The sequence below is a fragment of the Cervus elaphus genome, chromosome 21 (assembly GCF_910594005.1).
Source record: "Cervus elaphus chromosome 21, mCerEla1.1, whole genome shotgun sequence".
Classification (NCBI taxonomy): Eukaryota; Metazoa; Chordata; class Mammalia; order Artiodactyla; family Cervidae; genus Cervus; species Cervus elaphus.
Window position 1 is genome coordinate 70824770 of NC_057835.1, and position 20878 is coordinate 70845647.

The following is a 20878-nucleotide window of genomic DNA, read 5'->3' on the forward strand; positions in this document are numbered from 1 at the left end:
CTGCATTCCCATGAAAGCTCTATCTTTTGGCTTTAGAACCACATTTCTAGTGACTGTCATAATACAAATGGGAGTTCTAAAAGCTAACTCCACAAATTGTTGTTCAGTCGTTAAGTTGTGTCCGATTCTTTGTGACTTCATGGGCTGTAGCCTGCCAGGCTCCTCTGTTCATGAGTTTTCCCAGGCAAGAATACTGGAGTTGGTTGCCATTTCCTTCTCCAGGGGATCTAACCCTCATTTCTTGTGTTGGCAGGCTGATTCTTTGCCACTGAGCCACCAGGGAAGCCCAATTCTACAAATACATTATGCAAAATACAGCAAGAATATATATGCTGCTAAAGGAAATCTGCTTAACATGACCCTAATTCATTCCTCAACATCACACTTAAATTTGTTTTTCCTGAACCACAGGGTTGTGGATTAGAATAGAGATTTAGAAGGATTGTTTAAATTATCATTGCAATTAAAAAAAAAGCCAAATGGCCTATCAACTAAGCAATACTTTGCACAGAAATAAGTAAATCTGCAGCTATGTTGCCTATCAGTTCAGTTCAGTCACTCAGTCGTGTCCAACTCTTTGCAGCCCCATGTACTGCAGCATACCAGGCCTCCCTGTTCATCACCAGCTCCTGGAGTTTACTCAAACTCATGTCCATTGAGTCGGTGATGCCAACCAACCATCTCATCCTCTGTCATCCCCTTCTCCTTCTGCCCTCAATCTTTCCAGCATCAGGGTCTTTTCAAATGAGTCAGCTCTTCGCATCAGGTGGCCAAAGTATTGGAGTTTCAGCTTCAACATCAGTCCTTCCAATGAACACCCAGGACTGATCTCCTTTAGGATGGACTGCTTGAATCTCCTTGCTGTCCATGTTGCCTATAAAAGACCCTATTCCTTGCTGGGCACTTGACTGATCTGTTGCAATGCTTTGAAAAGTCTCTGAAGCCAGAGTTTAGCCTGGTATTAGGCATTTTATAGAAATATATTACTGATGACTAAGGTATCAAGATGAGGACAACTAAACATAGCTGGTGAGTGAGGGCAAGAAAGGAACAAAGAATCATATGAGGCCCTAAGCAGGTTAGATTATTTTAACCACTGAGAATCCAGCACCAGAATGGGTAGCATATCCCTTCTCCAGCAGATCTTCCTGACCCAGGAATAGAACTGGGGTCTCCTGCATTGCAGGTGGATTCTTTACCAGCTGAGCCATCAGGGAAACCCTCAGCCCCTGCACTGCATATCAAAGGGAATTTCATCTGTGCCCACATTTCTTCTACTTTTTGATAAAGAATCATAGTTTTTGCATTTTTTTACATTACTCACTTTCAGAATTTTTTTTCTCCAATGCTCTCCAAATCCACAAGATATTTTAGGAGAAAGTTTACAAAAGGTAATGGCATATTTAGCACCTTTTTTTTTCTTTTTAAAGGGGACATTCCTGCAAAATGTTTTACCAAGTCATGGGTAAAATCTCTTCACTTTGTGAAATAGGGATGGGGGTGGGGCAAGGGGAGTTATAAACAGGGAACTTTATGGGAATACTGGAAGGTCTGGGTGTCATTTTCCTGTAAAGCTCTTGTGATTGTAGAGTCTAAAATTGACCCTGTGACAGTTTGCCATTCCCAGAGATAACTATTTAATGTTATTTCATTTCTTTCTAACCACAGTGTCATAAACGAGGTACAAGAGATTAAACATGGCAAATACTGGCAGACAATTCATGAAATTATGACACTATAATCTCATATCGCAAAAAAAAAAAAAAATGTAATACGACATTACATCTTCTGGTTGCAAAATCACTCCTGGCTCTGTGATTGTTGAGTTGGTGACTAAGTAGAAAGCAGTTGCGGCCACCAAAGACAGAGCCAAGTCTGAAGACGTCGGACTTTTGCAATGACATGGTCTTTTCCAAAATATGTTGCCTTGTTCCATGGCTGTTGATAGATGTTACTCAAAAAGAGGTTTCTTCAGTCATAGAAGCTTGTGAAACAGTTGACTAGACAAAGTTCATCAGCCTCTATGCTGAAGCATTTCTCAAAGCCTTCGCTATACTAATGCACAATGGGAACCTCTGAAGAGGGGGTTACAGTATATATTATTTGCCAACTTTGATCTGAGGACTTTTTCTTTGAAGACCATCCCACAGGACTAATATAGCATAACTGAATGTGGGCTTTAGACCACAAAAATGAGATGGATTTTTTAATGAGACCTTAAGATTAGTTTATGTAGTACAGTAGACTTTTGTCAGTTGCCTTCCCAGCAACATTCTCATCCTCTGTGTTCAGTTGGTCAGTCATGTCCGATTCTTTGCGACCCCATGGACTGCAGCACGCCAGGCCTCCCTGTCCAACACCAACTCCCGGAGTTTATGCAAACTCATGTCCACTGAGTTGGTGATGCCATCCAACCATCTCATCCTCTGTCATCCCCTTCTCCTCCTGCTCTCAATCTTTCCCAGCATCAGGGTCTTCTCCAATGAGTCAGTTCTTCGCATCAGGTGGCCAAAGTATTGGAGCTTCAGCTTCAGCTTCAGTCCTTCCATTGAATATTGAGGGTTGATTTCCTTACGGATTGACTGGTTTGATCTCCTTGCAGTCCAAGGGACTCTCAAGAGTCTTCTCCAACACCACAGTTCAAAAGCATCAATTCTTTGGTGCTCAGCTTTCTTTACAGTCCAATTCTCACATCCATACATGACTACTGGAAAAACTATAGTTTTGATTAGACAGACCTTTGTCAGCAAAGGGATGTCTCTGCTTTTTAATACACTGTCTAGGTGTATCATATCTTTTCTTCCAAGGAGCAAAGGTCTTTTAATTTCATGGCTGCAGCCATCTTCTAAAGTGATTTTGGAGCCTCCCAAAATGAAGTCTGTCACTGTTTCCATTGTTTCCCCATCTATTTTCCATGAAGTAATGGGACTGGATGCCATGATCTTAGTTTTTCGTATGTTGAGTTTAAGCCATGTTTTTCACTCTCCTCTTTCACCTTCATCAATAAGATCTTTAGTTCCTCTTTGGTGTCTACCATTAGGGTGGTGTCATCTGCATATCTGAGATTATTGGTATTTCTCCTGATGATCTTGATTCCAGCTTATGCTTCATCCAGCGTGGCATTTTGTGTGACGTACTCTGCATATAAGTTAAATAAGTAAGGTGACAATATACAGCCTTGACCTACTCATTTCCCAATTTGAAACCAGTCCATTGTTCCACATCTGGTTTTAACTGTTGCTTCTTAAACTGCATACAGGTTCCTCAAGAAGCAGGTAAGGTGGTCTGGCACTCCCATCTCTTTTAGAATTTTCCACAGTTTGCAGTGATCCACACAGTCAAAGGCTTTAGCATAGTCAACGAAGAAGAAGTAAATGCTTTTCTGGAATTCTCTTGCTTTTTTTGATGATCCAATGGATGTTGGCAATTTGATCTCTGCTTTCTGTGTCTTTTCTAAATCTAGCTTGTACATCTGGAAGTTCACAGTTCACATACTGTTAATGCCTAGCTTGAAGGACTTTAAGCATGACCTTGCTAGTATGTGAGATGAGCATAACTGATGATAGTTTGAACATTCTTTGGCATTGCCCTTCTTTGACATTGTCATGAAAACTGACCTTTTCCAGTCCTGTTGGACACTGCTGAGTTTTCAAAATCTGCTGGCATATTGAGTACAGCACTTTAACAGCATCATCTTTTAGGATTTGAAATAGCTCAATTGGAATTCCATCACCTTCACTAGCTTTGTTTGTAGCGATGCTTCTTAAGGCCCACTTGACTTTGCATGCCAGGATGTCTGATGAGTGATCACACCATCGTGATTATCTGGGTCATGAAGATCTTTTTTGTACAGCTCTTCTGTGTATTCTTGCCATCTCTTCTTAATATCTTCTGCTCCTTAGGTCCATAACGTTTCTGTCCTTTATTGTGACCATCTTTGCACAAAATGTTCCCTTGGTATCTCTAATTTTCTTGAAGAGATCTCTAGTCTTTCCAATTCTATTGTTTTCCTCTATTTCTTTGCATTGTTCACTTAAGAAGGCTTTGTTATCTTTTCTTGCTATTCTTTGGAACTCTGCATTCAAATGGGTATATCTTTCCTTTTCTCCTCTGCCTTTTGATTCTCTTTTTTTTTCAGCTATTTGTAAGGCTTCATCATGACAACCATTTTGCCCTTTAGCATTTCTTTCTGTTGGGGATGGTTTTGATCACTGCCTCTTGTACGTTATGAACCTCTGTCCATAGTTCTTCAAGCACTCTGTCTATTAGATCTAATGCCTTGATCTATTTGTTACTTCTACTGTGTAATCATAAGGGATTTGATATAGGTTATACTTGAGTGGCCTAGCGGTTTTCCCTACTTCTTTCAATTTAAGTCTGAATTTTGCAATAAGGAACTCACAATCTGAGCCACAGTCACCTCCTGGTCTTGTTTTTGCTGACTGTATAGAGCTTCTCCATCTTTGGCTGCAAAGAATATAATCAATCTGGTTTTGGTATTGTAGAGTTGTCTCTTGTGTTGTTGGAAAAGGGTACTTACTTGCCCTGACCAGTGCATTCTCTTGTCAAAACTGTTAACCGTTGCCTGCTTTATTTTGTACTCCAAGGCCAAACTTGCCTGTTTATTCCAGGTATCTCTTGACTTCCTACTTTTGCATTCCAGTCCCCTATGATGAAAAGGACATCTTTTCTTTTGGCCTTAGTTCTAGAGGTCTTGTAGGTCTTCATAGGACTGTTCAACTTCATCTCCTTCAGCATTTGTGGCTGGGGCATAGACTTGGATTAGTGTGTTAAATGGTTTGCCTTGGAAACAAAATGAGATCATTCTGTCATTTTTGAGTTTGCACCCAAGCACTGCATTTCAGACTCTTCTGTTGACTGTGCGGGCTACTCCATTTCTTCTAAGAGATTCTTGCCCACAGTAGTAGATATAAAGGTCATCTGAATTAAATTTGCTCTTGCCATCTCCTGTTTGACCATTTCCAATTTACCTTGATTTATGGACCTAACATTCCAGGTTCCTATGCAGTATTGTTCTTTACAGCATCAGATTTTACTTTCACCACCAGACACAGCCACAACTGGGAGCTGTTTCTGCTTGGCTCAGCCTCTTCATCCCTTCTGGAGCTATTTCTCCACTCTTCTCCAGTAGTGTATTGGACACCTACCGACCTTGGGGCGGGGCGGGGTTTGTCTTTTGGTGTCATATCTTTTTTGCCTTTTCATACTGTTCATGGAGTTCTCAAGGCAAGAATTACATTTTGGGGTCCCAAGGTTCTGGGGAGACTGATCCCACCCTGAATCCAGGGACGAAACATATGACCTAGGCAAAGTCTCAAAATGTTTCCTCTCATAGGCTACAGTGATTGGTTTGGGCGTGGGCAGGTATCAGAACAAGTCCAAACATTTTTCCTGAAAATGCTGATGGGAGAACTGTGTTGGCTTCTTCCTGCTGGGTGTAAGAAGGTAAGCTATCCCAGGAACTTTATGCTACCATTCTGGAAATGCAAGGAGAGCCAGCTCTTCAAAGAAGGCAGTGTACAAATCAAACCAGTACTTAGGGTTGGACTTCGAGTTGTCCCTACCTCTGGGCATTGTGTATGTAAATCCCCCTTATTATTAAACTGACTGAGTTTGGTTTTCTATTATTTGTGAAGCGATTCCTGCTTCCTGATAGAGTTTGCCTACCGCAGTAAGATGTACTGTCTTATATACTATCAATATAAGGGATTACCACCTCTTTTAAGAAAGCAAATATTGATTTAATCATATAAAATCTTACTCCTCTTTTCCCTCTAGTTGAATTTCAGGGTCTCACTTTCCCTTGTGATCTGCAATTGTTTACTGCTGCCACAACAAAGATATTAAAAAAAAAGTGTGCTGTTCCCATTTTTATGCTCCTACACAGTTCAGTTCAGTCACTCAGTCGTGTCTGACTCTTTGTGACCCCATGAATTGCAGCACGCCAGGCCTCCCTGTCCATCACCAACTCCAGGAGTTTACTCAAACCCATGCCCATCAAGTCAGTGATGCCATCCAGCCATCTCATCCTCTGTCGTCCCCTTCTCCTCCTGCCCCCAATCCCTCCCAGCTTCAGGGTCTTTTCCAATGAGTCAACTCTTCTCATCAGGTGGCCAAAGTATTGGAGTTTCAGCTTCAGCATCAGTCCTTCCAATGAACACCCAGGATTGATCTCCTTTAGGATGGACTGGTTGGATCTCCTTGCAGTCCAAGGGACTCTCAGGGGTCTTCTCCAACACCACAGTTCAAAAGAATCAATTTTTTGGTGCTCAGCTCTCTTCACAGTCCAACTCTCACATCCATACATGACCACTGGAAAAACCATAGCCTTGACCAGACGGACCTTTGTTGGCAAAGTAATGTCTCTGCTTTTTAATATGCTGTCTAGGTTGGTCATAACTTTCCTTCTAAGGAGTAAGCGTCTTTTAATTTCATGGCTGCAGTCACCATCCGCAGTGATTTTGGAGCCGAAAAAAATAAAGTCTGCCACTGTTTCCACTGTCTCCCCATCTATTTCCCATGAGGTGATGGGACCAGATGCCATGATCTTAGTTTTCTGAATGTTAAGCTTTAAGCCAACTTTTTCACTCTCCTCTTTCACTTTCATCAAGAGGCTTTTTAGTTCCTCTTCACTCTCTGCCATAAGGGTGGTGTCATTGCATATTTGAGGTTATTGATATTTCTCCTGGCAATCTTGATTCTAGCTTGTGCTTCTTCCAGCCCAGCGTTTCTCATGATGTACTCTGCATTGAAGTTAAATAAGCAGGGTGACAATATACAGCTTGATGTACTCCTTTTCCTATTTGGAACCAGTCTGTTGTTCCATGTCTAGTTCTAACTGTTGCTTCCCGACCTGCATATAGGTTTCTCAAGAGGCAGGTCAGGTGGTCTGGTATTCCCATCTCTTTCAGAATTTTCCACAGTTTATTGTGATCCACACAGTCGAAGGCTTTGGCATAGTCAATAAAGCAAAAGTAGATGTTTTTCTGGCACTCTCTTGCTTTATCTATGATCTAGCGGATGTAGGCAATTTGATCTCTGGTTCCTCTGCCTTTTCTAAAACCAGTTTGAACATCTGGAAGTTCATGGTTCACGTATTGCTGAAGCCTGGCTTGGAGAATTTTGAGCATTACTTTACTAGCGTGTGAGATGAATGCAATTGGTGCGGTGGTTTTGTTGCAGGAAAGGGGACCCCTTCCAGGGCCCGAAACTGGGCTCTTGTCTAACACTCGGAAATGAATTGTCCGAGGAGACACATGCTGACAAAGCAAGAGATTTTATTGGGAAAGGGCACCCGGGTGGAGAGCAGTAGGTAAGGGAACCCAGGAGAACTGCTCTGCCGCGTGGCTCGCAGTCTTGGGTTTTATGGTGATGGGATTAGTTTCCGGGTGGTCTTTGGCCAATCATTCTAATTCACAGTCTTTCCTGGTGGCACACGCATCGCTCAGCCAAGATGGATGCTAGCGAGAGGGATTCTGGGAAGTGGACGGACAGGTAGTGTCTCCTCTCGATCTTTCCCGAACTCTTCCCCGAACTCTTCCGGCTGGTGGTGGCCTATTAGTTCCGTATTCCTTACCAGGATCTCCTGCCATAAAACAACTCATGCAAATGGTTACTATGGTGCCTGGCCAGGGTGGGTGGTTTCAGTCAGTGTGCTTCCCCTAACAGTTTGAGCATTCTTTGGGATTGCCTTTCTTAGGGACTGGAATGAAAACTGACCTTTTCCAGTCCTTTGGCCACTGCTGAGTTTTCCAAATTTGCTGGCATATTGAGTGCAGCACTTTCACAGCATCATCTTTCAGGATTTGAAATAGCTCAACTGGAATTCCATCACATCCACTAGCTTTGTTCATAGTGATGCTTTCTAAGGCCCACTTGACTTCACATTCCAGGATGTCTGGCTCTAGGTCAGTGATCACACCATTATGATTATCTGGGTCATGAAGATCTTTTTTGTACAGTTCTTCTGTGTATTCTTGCCACCTCTTCTTAATATCTTCTGCTTCTGTTAGGTCCATACCATTTTGGTCCTTTATCGAACCCATCTTTGCCTGAAATGTTCCCTTGATATCTCTAATTTTCTTGAAGAGACTTCTAGTCTTTCCCATTCTGTTGTTTCCTTCTATTTCTTTGCATTGATCGCTGAGGAAGGCTTTCTTATCTCTCCTGGCTATTCTTTGGAATCTGCATTCAAATGGGAATATCTTTCCTTTTCTCCTTTGCTTTTCGTTTTTCTTCTTTTCACAGCTATTTGTAAGGCCTCCTCAGACAACCATTCTGTAACCAAAACCTCCTGCTCTAATTTCATCAAATCAGCATTTCTAGAGCCCACTGCATACCAGTCCAAAAGGGTTCAAAGATATGACAGTTTTTGCTCTTCAAGAAACTCACAGTCTAAGTTTTCCAAATTGTACAAATAACTTTACTTGAAACTGTGGAAAATAAATACAGAAATTTGTAGCACTATAAACAGTCTGTTTTACAAAGAAATTTCCACATTTAGCACAGCTAACCTCTTCCCATTCTGTGTGCTCTTTCAAGACATTCTCTCTCTAGCTCCAAGAGTTGACCCAAAGCGGCCTTGTCTTCTCCCCTTCTAGGTTCTCACTTTTATCCCCATGGAAGAAGCCATCCTCATTTAATATCCGGAAGTAGCTTCCTAGGCATCCTGGTTTGATTTACTTCATTATTTTATTTTTTGAGGTAAAATTCAAATCACATAAAACTAATCATTTTAAAGTGAACAATTCAGTGACTTCTAGTTTATTTACAGTGTTGTACAACCATAACTTTTTCATCACCCCCAAACTTTTTCATCATCCCCTATCTAGTTCCAAAACATTTTCATCCCCTCTCAAAACACTTTGGACCTGGGAATTCCCTGGCTGTCCAGTAGTTAGGAGTCCACTGCAAGGGGGGACAGGTTTGATCCCTGGTTGGGGAACTAAGATCCCCCAAGCCATGCAATATGGCCAAAAAACCCCCAAAGCACTGTACCCATTAAGCAAGCATCCCTCTCTCCTCCCCCTTTCAGTCCATGACAACCACCAGTCTGCTTTCTAACGCTGTGGATTTACCTGCTCTGGATAGTTAATATTAGTGGCATCACATGCGGTCTTTTGTGTGTGGCTTCTTTCACTTAGCATGTTTTCAAGATTCATTCATATTGTGGCATATAGTATACTTCATTGCTTTTTAAGGCTGAGTTATATTCCCTTGCATATATATACTATATATATATATATATTTTTTTTTTTTGGTCATGCTTCACAGCTTATGGGTTATAGTTCCCCCACCAGGGATTGAACCCAGGCCATGGCAGTGAAAGCTCTGAATCCTAACTGCTAGACCACCAAGGAACTCCCTATAATTTGTTTATCAATCCATCAATTGATAGACATTTGGATTGTTTCTACTTTTGAGCTATTTAATAGTGCTGCTGTGATCATATGTACACAAGTATTTGAATATCTATTTTTATTTCTTTGGGTATATACCTAGGAGTGGAATTTCTGGATCATATGGTAATTCAGTGCTTAACTTTTTGAGGAACCTCCGAACTGTTTTCCACAGTAGATGCACCGTTTTACATTCCTACCAGCAACCTATAAAGATTCTAGTTTCTCCACATCCTCACTTCATTGTACACTTGTTTTTTTTTTTTTATTATAGCCATATTATTAAGTGTGAAGTGGCATTTCATTGCCTTTTTATTTTTCTTAGAAGTCAGTGATGTTGAGTATCTTTTCATGTGCCTGTTGACCATCTGCATATCTTCAAAGAAATATCTTTGCTCACGTTTTATTTGAACTGTTTTGTTGTTGTTGTTGCTGAGCTTTAAAAGTTCTTTATTTATTCTGGATAGTAGACCCATATTGGATATATGACTTGCAAATTATTTTCTCCCGTTCTGCAGATTGCCCTTTCACTTTCTTGGTGATGTCCTTTGGTTCCTAGGCATTTGACCCTTCATTCATCAAAACCACATTAAGGATTTATCTTGGATTGCCCTCTTGGCTTCAACCTTCTGACTGAATACAGACTTCTTTCTTCATTATCTAACATCAGAAATGACCTCACCCTTCCTGGGGGACCTGCAAAGAATGTAGCTTCATCCCTGTTGTGTAATACTGCCTTAATATAAGAAAGCACAATAATCACAGCATTCACACAAGAGGGATTGCACAAATATGACAACAGAAGTGAAAACGGAGGTTATCTAGTTTTTCTTGCAGACATCCTCAGGGAATAGCCATAGGTGGGTGGGAGGTTGTGGGAAACTATCCATCTGGAATCGTAGCATCTTACAGCTCAAAATCTTGAAAACTGTAGTGGGTCAGGCGGTGATATTGTCGTAATACAAGTTTCTAATACTTCATGAGGGTTTAGACAAGGAAAGTTGGTCATAGTTGCCCTGTCCCTGCCTGGGGAATATGGTGTGCTGGCTGACAGACCACAGTGTTACTGTATCTGTTGAGATGTTTCAGTTGCAAATAACAGAAAACCCAACTCAGAAGGACTTAAACAAAAAGGATAATGTAGTGTCTTATAAAACAAGAAGTCTGGAAGAATAGCAGTATCGAGGCTCCTTAATTCAGGGACTTAACCATGTCATCCAAGAGCCCAGGCTCTGTCCTTTTGCTCTGCTCCTTTCAGAGTGTTGGGTGGTCCCCGCACGGCTGCAAGATGCTTCCTGGGACTCCAGCAGCTCCGGGCATCTCTCCACAAAAACAACTGGACTTAGAAAAGAGACTGTTTCATCCCTGGGTCTTCTCTTTCTTTTTAAAAATTGTGGCAAAATATATATAACATAAAATTCACCATCTTAACCACTTTTAAGTTCAGTTGCATTACATACACTGGCATTTTGTGCAAACATCATTACCATTCATCTCCAGAACTCTTTTCATCTTTTCAAACTGAAACTCTGTACCCTTTAAATAGTAACTCCTCCTTCCCTTTTCAAATGTTTGTTGGCCATATTGTCTTTGGAGAAATGTCTGCTCAAGTCCTATGGCCATTTATAAAAATATTTTAAAAATTGAGGTATAGTTGCTGTACAGTATTATATAAGTTTCAGGGAGGACTTCCCTGGTTGCCCAGTGGTTAAGAATCTGCCTTCCTATTCAAGAGACGTGGGTTTGATCCCTGGTTGGGAAACTAAGATCCCACATGCTGCAGGGCAACTAAGCCCTTAGTTGCTTCTGAGCCCACCTGTTACAACTAGAGAAGCCTGCTTACCACAGTGAAGAGCCCACTTGCTGTAACAAAGACTCAGCATAGCCCCCCAAAGTTAAAAAAGGTTCAGGTATGCAACATAGTGATTCATAATTCCTAGAGGTTATACTCCATATTATAGTTATTATAAAATATTGTCTATATTCCCTGGACTGTACAATATGTCCTTGTAGCTTATTTATTTTATATTTAGTACTTTGTACTTCTTTATCCCCTATCCCAATAGTGCCCTTCCCCTCTTCCCACTGGTAACCAAGAGTTTATTCTCTTATATACGTGAATCTTTTTTTTTTGTTTTTATATTCACTCATTTGTTTTATTTTTTAGATTCCACATATAAGTAATGTCATACAGTATCTGTCTGTCTTTATTTCACTAAGCATAATATCCTCCAAGGCCATTGGTGCTTTTGCAAATGACAAATTTCATTCTTTTTTATGGCTGAGTGGTATTCCATTGTATGTATATATGTGTGTGTGTGTGTGTGTGTATGTATATATCTCATATCCTTATTATCTATCAATCTGTTGATGGACATGTAAATTGCTTCCATATCTTGGCTATTGTAAGTAATGCTGCTATGAACGTTGGGGTGCACGCATCTTTTTGAATTAGTATTTTCATTTTTTCAGATTTATATTCAGCAGTGGAATGGCTGGATCATATGGTAGTTCTATTTTTAGTTTCTTAAGGCACCTTCATGCTGTTCTCCATAGTGACTGTACCAATTTACATTCCCACCAACAGTGTACAAGGTTCCTTTTTCCCCACATTCTCACCAACGTTTGTTACTTGTGGTCTTTTTGTTTTTTAAAGTTATTTTATTTTAAAGGATAGTGTTACTAAGTAATACTGTTTCTTGTTTGCCCTTGTCATGCAGCATGCGGGATCTTAGATCCTCAACCAGGGCTGGAAACTGTGCCCCCTGCAGTGGAAGTGCAGAGTCTTAACCGCTGGATCACCCTTGTGGCCTTTTTGATAATAGCTATTCTGACAAGGGTGAGGTGGTACCTTACTGCGGTTTTGATTTGCATTTGCCTGATGATTAATGATTATGAGCATATTTTCAAGTTCCTTTTGCCCATTTTAAAACTGTGGTTTTGGTGGTTGTTAAATTGTATGTAGCTCCTTTTATATTCTGGATACTAACCCTATTGGATGTAATGATACACAGAAATTTTAAATTTTGATGTAGTATAGTTATCTATTTTTGTTCTTTTGTTACTTCTGCACTGGTGTTTTATCCAAGGAATCATTGCCAAATCTAAAATCATAAAGCTTTTCCTCCATATTTTCTAAAAGTTTTATAAATATAGCTAAGAAATCTTTTGGAATCCCACTTAGTCAACTTCTGCGCATGTCTCAAGGTTGATACTTTTGAAATGTGGTGTTGGAGAAGACTCTCGAGAGTCCATTGGACTGCAAGGAGATCAAACCAGTTAATCCGTAAGGAAATCAACCCTGAATATTCACTGGAAGGACTGATGCTGAAGCTGAAGCTCCAACACTTTGGCCACCTGATGCAAAGAGCTGAGTTATTAGAAAAGTCCCTGATGCTGGGAAAGATTGAAGGCAGGAGGAGAAGGGGATGACAGAGGATGAGATGGTTGGATGGCATCACTGACTTGATGGACATGAGTCTGAGCAAGTTCCGGGAGCTGGTGATGGACAGGGAAGCCTGGCGTGCTGCAGTCCATGGGGTTGCAAACATTCAGACACGACTGAGCGACTGAACTAAACTCAGCACGTCTCATTGGCCTGAGTGGCACCATATGCTTCTCCCTCAGTCAGTCACTAGCATGGAGAACATGGCAGCCACAAAAGGAAATGAGGCCAAACAAGATTCATCCTCTCAGGCTAGGACTGATGCCAGCTCTCCTAAAATGCATGGTTTCAGGGGAATGAGGAGTGTATATCCTAAACAAATCAGGATTCTCAGCACAAGAAGAAGCAATCATGGGAATTCCTTGGCAGTGCAGTGGCTAGGAAATTCATGCTTCCACTGCATGGGGCACAAGTTCTATTCCTGGTGGGGGAACTAAGATCCCACAAGTCACGCGGCTCAGTTAAAAAAAGAAGAAGGAACGATCACCTATTTCTACTGCAGTCGTCATCTCCCTCACTAGATATATCCCGACAGAAGAAAAGGGCATTTGGAGGTAGCTCACTCACATGGGGCACTGGAGTTTTCTGAGCTCATTCATCACCCCCCACAACTGTGATTCCAGTGAGTTAACATATATGTTCCAGTTTTGCAATAAAATTAAAAGCTCAAGATTTACTCATCAGTTTATTTGTGGGTGTGATGCTTTGCATTTTCATTTATTTACTTACTTGCGGCTGTGCTGGGTCTTGGTTGCAGCTCACGGGCTTCTCTTCCTGTGGAGCCTGGACTGTAGGCGCTCGGGCTTCACGGCTGCAGCTCACAGGGTCCAGAGTGCAGCCTCAGCAGTTACGGCACGTGGTCTCAGCTGTCTCAGGATGCGGGACCTGGGCTCCCTGACCAGGGATCGAACCCACGTGTGAGTGTGATTTAGACGGCTCCATGCCGATCACTCCTGAGGAAAACAGTTAACAAGAGTTGCTAATCCTGTGAGGTCAAAGCTCAGGTCCTGACTGCAGATCAAGGATCCAGACCATGATCATGCTAAGATACTGCACCTCAACATGACTCTGGCCTCAAACAGCCACACCTGTTTACATTCTTTTTTTTTTTTTGAATTTTTAAGGCATAAGCTTTATTACATTATATCTGATTCATCAGAAAAAAAAAAAAAGTTATTCTCTTCTTTTTTTTTTTTTTTTTTTTAATGGTGAGAATTCTCTTTTTTTTTTTTTTTTTCTTTGATATGAATCAGCCATAGATTTACACTTATTCCCCATCCCGATCCCCCCTCCCACCTCCCTCTCCACCCGACTCCTCTGGGTCTTCCCAGTGCACCAGGCCCGAGCACTTGTCTCATGCATCCCACCTGGGCTGGTGATCTGTTTCACCATAGATAGTATACATGCTGTTCTTTTGAAACATCCCACCCTCACATTCTCCCACAGAGTTCAAAAGTCTGTTCTGTATTTCTGTGTCTCTTTTTCTGTTTTGCATATAGGGTTATCATTACCATCTTTCTAAATTCCATATATATGTGTTAGTATGCTGTAATGTTCTTTATCTTTCTGGCTTACTTCACTCTGTATAATGGGCTCCAGTTTCATCCATCTCATTAGGACTGATTCAAATGAATTCTTTTTGACAGCTGAGTAATATTCCATGGTGTATATGTACCACAGCTTCCTTATCCATTCATCTGCTGATGGGCATCTAGGTTGCTTGTTTACATTCTTATGTGTTCATGGCGAATATTCTGGCACAGACTCAGAGTACATGGTCTTATCTGGGAATATCAAATAATGGAAACATTATCCCGTAAGTTGGTAAGAATAAAAATATAAAGCAATACACAAAATCTCTCACCACCCCCAGGACTGGGTAGGTAGAAGAAAGAAAGAAATACTTACTGAATACATAATATTTGTTAAGCATCCATCTGGGATTTTAGTAATTCATGGAGAAGAGTTGACTAGAATATAATAATAATTTTACAAAATTTTATGTGTATTTTAACACAATAAAAAAGAAAATAAAATGGTATTCATAGTCAAGTATGACCCTTGGTATGTTGCTTTCTAGTCTTTATAATGAATTATTTAAATTTTATTTCATTTTATATAGTTTGCAATCATAACACTTCTGCATTTTTCCAAACAATAAAATTTTCCCATGTAATTATAAATTATTCATGAATATCATTTTGATGACTGTAAAATATTTTGTTCTACAATTATAACATTGTTTACAATTACTATTTTATTAAATATTTACATTATTTCCAATTTCTTGTGATTATAAATGATGTAATACATGTTTTGTAAATAAAGGTGTTTCACTATTTTGTGATTACTTCCTTAAATTTCCAAACTGAAAAGATTTGGATCAAAGGGCATGAATATTTTAAGACCATGCGTGTGGATCCAGTATTATCAATACTAACATATCAATATTCATTTAAATGTAGAATCCTTCCATTAGGTCTTAAAGCATATTGGTACCATATGGCAAAAATAAAAATGTGATAGTATTGAACAAAAATCTTTTAAAATTTAAATAAAAACCTAAATATCATTTTATAGAACAAATCTGATGCCTGGTACAAATAAGAGTATCTTTACCTTTCAACATGTTTTTCTCAATTCTTTCTTACCATAACCTTATAAAAGCAACCAGTCCTGTCCTACTCTTGGCGACCCAATGGACTGTAGCTTGCCAGGCTCCTCTGTCCATGGAGTTTTCTAGGCAAGAACACTGGAGTGGGTTGCCATTTCCTTCTCCAGGGGATCTTCCCCACCCAGAGATGGAAACCGGGTCTCCTGCACTGCAGGCAGATTTTTTACCTACTGAGCCACCAGGATAAACCTAAGGAAATCCTAAATACCACATTGTAAATCAACCATACTCCAATAAAAATTGTGTAAAAAGAAACAAACCTAAGGAAATCCTAAAACCACTCAGCAATAGCGGAATTAGAATGGGATAAGACACCAAGCTTAACCAGCCAGTGGCAAGTTCCTGGGGCCCTTGATCTGATAGCAACACAATTAGAGTGTACAATACAGAACAGAAATAATTGTTATCATCCAGCTGCTTGACATTTAGATGACTGCATAATGGTAACCGTGACTTAAGTTTGTAGGTTTGCAACTAAAAGATTATCATCACTTCTCCTCTGCCAGAAGGTGGCAGTAGATATTGCAACAGGGCCTTGGAGTCCAGCGTGTAAAACCTTTGCCCGATACATACATTTTCTTTTTTTTTTTTTTTTAGCTGGAGAATGTATTTTTATTCTTGTAGTTTTATACTAGGAAGTCAACATTTAATAATCCATTATTCACAATTGAATTATAAAAATTTTTAATCCTTAAATTGTACATCAATATCCTATGACTCCAAATTTTATCACTCTCCTTCAAGTCTGAAGAAAACGATCATGTAATTTAGTAACGTCTACAGACAGCAAAGTCCCACTGACATAACATTTAGTCTGAAGTCCTACACTCAGATGAGAATTAAGAACAGCCAGTATCTAACTGGCCTGAAACCTGACTGTGTTCCTGGCTCAGGATTCCTGTAATAAATCTGTAAGTCCACACTAAGACACAAAAATAAACCAGGGTGTGTACGTCATATAAAAACTTCACAGTAAAAATAACAAAAATGTTAACAAATTTCAACCATATTACAGTTTCCATCCAATTAGCATTCAAAATGCCTGATTAACTGAATTAAATGCAATTTTTTAAAATGTTTGCCCAGCATTTCAAAATGGTTATGGAGTATAACTTTTAAAATGTCAAAAGTATGCTGTACATATTGCACTTTTCTGCTAGGCTGGGCTAGTATCCTCCATGGCAAGATACCAAAGCTACTGAATAAAATATACTTTAAAATCATAGGTAATTGATTCATTTCCCTGAAATCATCATCATCACCAAAACCTTCCAGGATTTTGTAAGATTTGATTCCTTAAATACAATTTTAAAGTTTAACTTAAGGAGAAAAAAAAAAAGACCCCCATATATTTTGACTTATTTCCTTTTTTGGTCATTCAGTGACCAAAGAGAATTTTAAACAAATTATGTTTCATGTTTTCTGGCTTAATAAAAAGCTAAAATTTCTATTATCCAAATTAAGAAAAATTTTACTAATCAGAAGCTATTTTCAAAAGTCTCTGTATGTCTGTCTGTAGGTCCTCTTAGAACCTTTCCAAACTTTCATAAACAATAGATTTTAAACAATTATGTATTAGAATCAAATTAGGTAAGGAAAACATTTTGCAAAAATAAAATCACTTCCCAATATGCTTGACAGAAACAAGCTATTCATTTTCATTTGTGTTCCATTGAAGACATTACTGAAATCTGTCCAATGGTTTATTTCCAACTGGTCCACTATGAAATTCTTCGGAATGTTTTAAGATTGGCTGTAGCTAGAGTTCTGACTTCCATTTGGACCCTGCTCTCCTTCACTGTTTGGAGGAGGTTTTGGTTTCGGCATCTTACTAAGAATAGTTGCCATTTCTTTTCTCTCATCAAAATTTTTCCACTGCTCATACAATTTTAAAATAACCCTGATTATTTCCAAAATCTTCTCCATATCCACAGAAAGCTCAGCAAACCACTATCTGGCATCTTTCTGCTGTACAACACAGGCCACATGCAGGCAAGCTAAAGCTATCATGAAAGGAGGATACAGTAGGCAAAGATCCGTTCTGTAGGTATCATTCACTATCCTCCATGCAAGGGGAAGCAACATGTCTTCTTGGCCCATGTCCTGCACATACTGGAGCAAAGGTCTATAAGGATGATACACTATCAAGCAACAATCCATTAATTCTAAAAGATAGAATTCACATTCTAATACATGGTTCATCTTATAAGGAAATTCCTTTGGAAAGGCATATGAAAATCTAGTTTTCAATACAGAAGTAGCAGCAGCAATCAATCTTGTATTTGAGACTACTCCAAATTCCTCTACTTTGGATGCCAAAAACACACATGTAGGAGCCATTAATACAGGATCTATACTTTTCAGAGAATACCTTGCATAGAATCTCTTGAAATAGACCGTAGCAGTGGCAATAACTTGTTGTCTTAATTTAAGATGTTCACCTAGTGCTTGGATAACATTTGTAAAAAATATCTGTAATTTCTAATACTCTTCTTCTGAGAGAAACTTTAAATCCTTTTGGCGTTCCTTCAACAGATCTTGTTTATCCAAAATCCATTGTAAATAGTGGGAGCTCTGCCAAAAGTTCCCTGCCATGGAACACAGCTTGCCCTGATAAAAAAGCACCAGCCGGCGGAACGGCCCGCGGAGCGACCATAGACCCAACCCTCCCGGTCACCTCGCTCCTTGATCTCCATACATTTTCAACATGACTTTTTAAATGTAAGTAATAACAATAATAAACCTTATTAAAACAACTCATTTTGTACCCTCTTTATTTCTGTCTTTAGTACTGACCAGAATTTTAGAGTGTCAAATAATCAGTAAACGCTGAATTCCTTGCATTTTTGCTTTCACTTTTCACTTTTATGCATTGGAGAAGGAAATGGCAACCCACTCCAGTGTTCTTGCCTGGAGAATCCCAGGGATGGGGTCGCACAGAGTCGGACACGACTGAAGTGACTTAGCAGCAGCAGCATCATGCTAGTCCTTAAACATCATTATTTTAACAAATTTTTATAACTTCTTTCTTTATAATGTCTCTTCTCATTTGTTTTCTTTCCATATCCACTGCCAGCAATCTACATCCAGACTTTTAACCCCCTTATATGAATTCTTTTAAGAAATTTTCCTAACGACCTTTTTGCTTCTAATCTTTTATTTCAAATCATTGTAAACACCCCAGGAAGAGTAATCTTCCTGACACATCTTTTATATAATTTCATCATCTTTTCAAAAAAGGTCAGTACTCAATCTCAACTCCTCAGTTCACTCCCTGTTTATAAAACAAATTCCAATATGGAATTCATGGCAATCTTCCATTGGACCTCAACCGACCTCCCATCTTTAGCTCCTACATTCCAACTCAAGTATTCACTAACTAAATTCAAACTCAATTACTCACTTTCTGCCTTGATTCAAATTGTTAAATCTACCAAGAACTTCTCCCCTCCCCTGTGGCCATCTTAATCTTGTCTATTCTTTAGAAACTACTTAGTTCAAATTCCATTTTCATAAAGACTTAACTGACCATCCCAATTTTCATTTACTCAACAGCCATTCAATAAATATATAGAGAAGGTACTAACTGTGTTCAGATACTATTAGGCAAGGAAATACAACCATGAAGACCGTGTAGTTCCTTCCTTCAAGGGGTTAGCAGTTTCTAAAAGAAGTTGAATTACAACACAGGAATAAGTGAAGTAATAAAGTGTAAGATAAGAGCATTTAAGAGCCCCTGCCTGTGATGAGTGTGGGAGTCAGAGAGGTTTCCCCAAGTTGTGAAAAATGATTAGGGAGTTAGCTGGCAAAGAAGGGACAAGGGCATTTCAAAGAGAGGAAAGGAGCCTGATGAGAAGCACAACAAAACTTTTATAATCTGAAGGCCAAAATCAAAACAGAACAAAACCACTTAAGCATTCTAAACACTAAAGTAGTTTTAAATGCTCACTCTCCAATTCTCTACTGAAGCTAGGAAATTAGTTATTTCTAAAACTAAAACAGGCCAAATCTGTGTTTGTTTTGTTTTTTTTTTTTCCGGCTGCAACGTGTCTTACTTGCAGCATGTGAAATCTAGTTCCCTGACCAAGGATTGAACCCAGGCCCCCCTGAGTTAAGAGGTTGGAGTCTTAGCCACTGGACCACGGGGGAAGTCCCCCAAATCTGTATTTTGAAAGATCCCTCGGGTGTCATTCTGGCGGGTGGCTTGGATGAGAGCTCAGGCAGGAAGGCTGAGCCATATAATGGACAAAGGCGGAGGAGCTCAGCTCAGGCCGGGCAGTAAAGAGGAGGGCCTGTGTGAATGTCACCATGGGGGTGAGAGGCTCAGGACTGACTGGGGGGATCTGAAGGGCTACCAGGTCTCTGGACTATGCAAGTGAATGAAGAGTGCTGGAACAAGTGGCTGGTGGTCTAAGAATCTCCATTTTATGACACGGTGGGGCGGAGGTCCTGAAGGTCATTGAGACGGAGTAACTCTCCCAAGATCACAGGGCGAATCGCGGCCCACAGCTAATTCTCTGCTGCTGCAGAGCCATTTTCTGCCCTTCTCTGCCCTGCTCTGTGACCTGGCTGGCTGCCCGCTTTATTACCTGGACCTTTCTGCCCTCTGGCTTCTAATTGGGTTTGGTCCAAGGGAGAAACAGAGATCAGAGTGTGGGAGAAACGAGAGACTGCGGAATGCATTTTCCCTAGCTCTCTCCTGAAGCGAGGGAAAGCTGAAGTTTTTTTTTCAGAGGCTGGATTCCTCCAGATCAGTATTTCTCAAACTGTCAGTGGTGAATGATCTTTTAAAAAACATCACCATCCACTACTGGTCAACAACTGAAAAAAAAAAAAAAAAAAGAATTACTAGAAAAGCGAAATTAAAAAGCCCCAGAGACATACAAAATATAATCCCCGGGTTTTATATTATTTGATTTGACAAATGTAACATTGGTCTGTTACATTGTCATGCGTGTGTGTGCTAAGTCTCTGTAGTCTGACTGCACTCTTTAAGACTCTATGGGCCGTAACCCGCTAACCAGGCTCCTTTGTCTGTGGGGATCTCCAGGCAAGAATACTGGAGCGGTTGTCATACCCTCCTCCAGGGATCCAACATCTCCTGCATTGGTGGGCAGGTTTTTTTTTAACCACTGGTGTCACCTGGGAAGCTTCTAAATGCTCACTCTCATTTTCTGTTAATATACTCACCTCCTTAGATGGTAACAATATTAATAGTTTGTAGACTGCTGGCCTCAAGTTTGTGACTACAGCCCTGAAAAGTCTCTTTCCCTAGCTTCCTTAGCCCTGGGGCTGTAATTACATCTCAGGGCTGCTTGCCCATGAGTGTTTTACCCTTGA

At 40.1% G+C, this 20878-nt stretch overlaps 1 pseudogene across 1 annotated transcript; it reads right to left on the reverse strand.

Moving 5' to 3' along the window:
• Positions 1-16134: 16134 nt before the first annotated feature.
• LOC122678998 lies at positions 16135-18232 on the reverse strand (annotated as a pseudogene). The gene has a single exon (XR_006336308.1). The product of XR_006336308.1 is annotated as a cyclin-C-like (transcript).
• Between the last annotated feature and the right edge of the window lie 2646 nt (positions 18233-20878).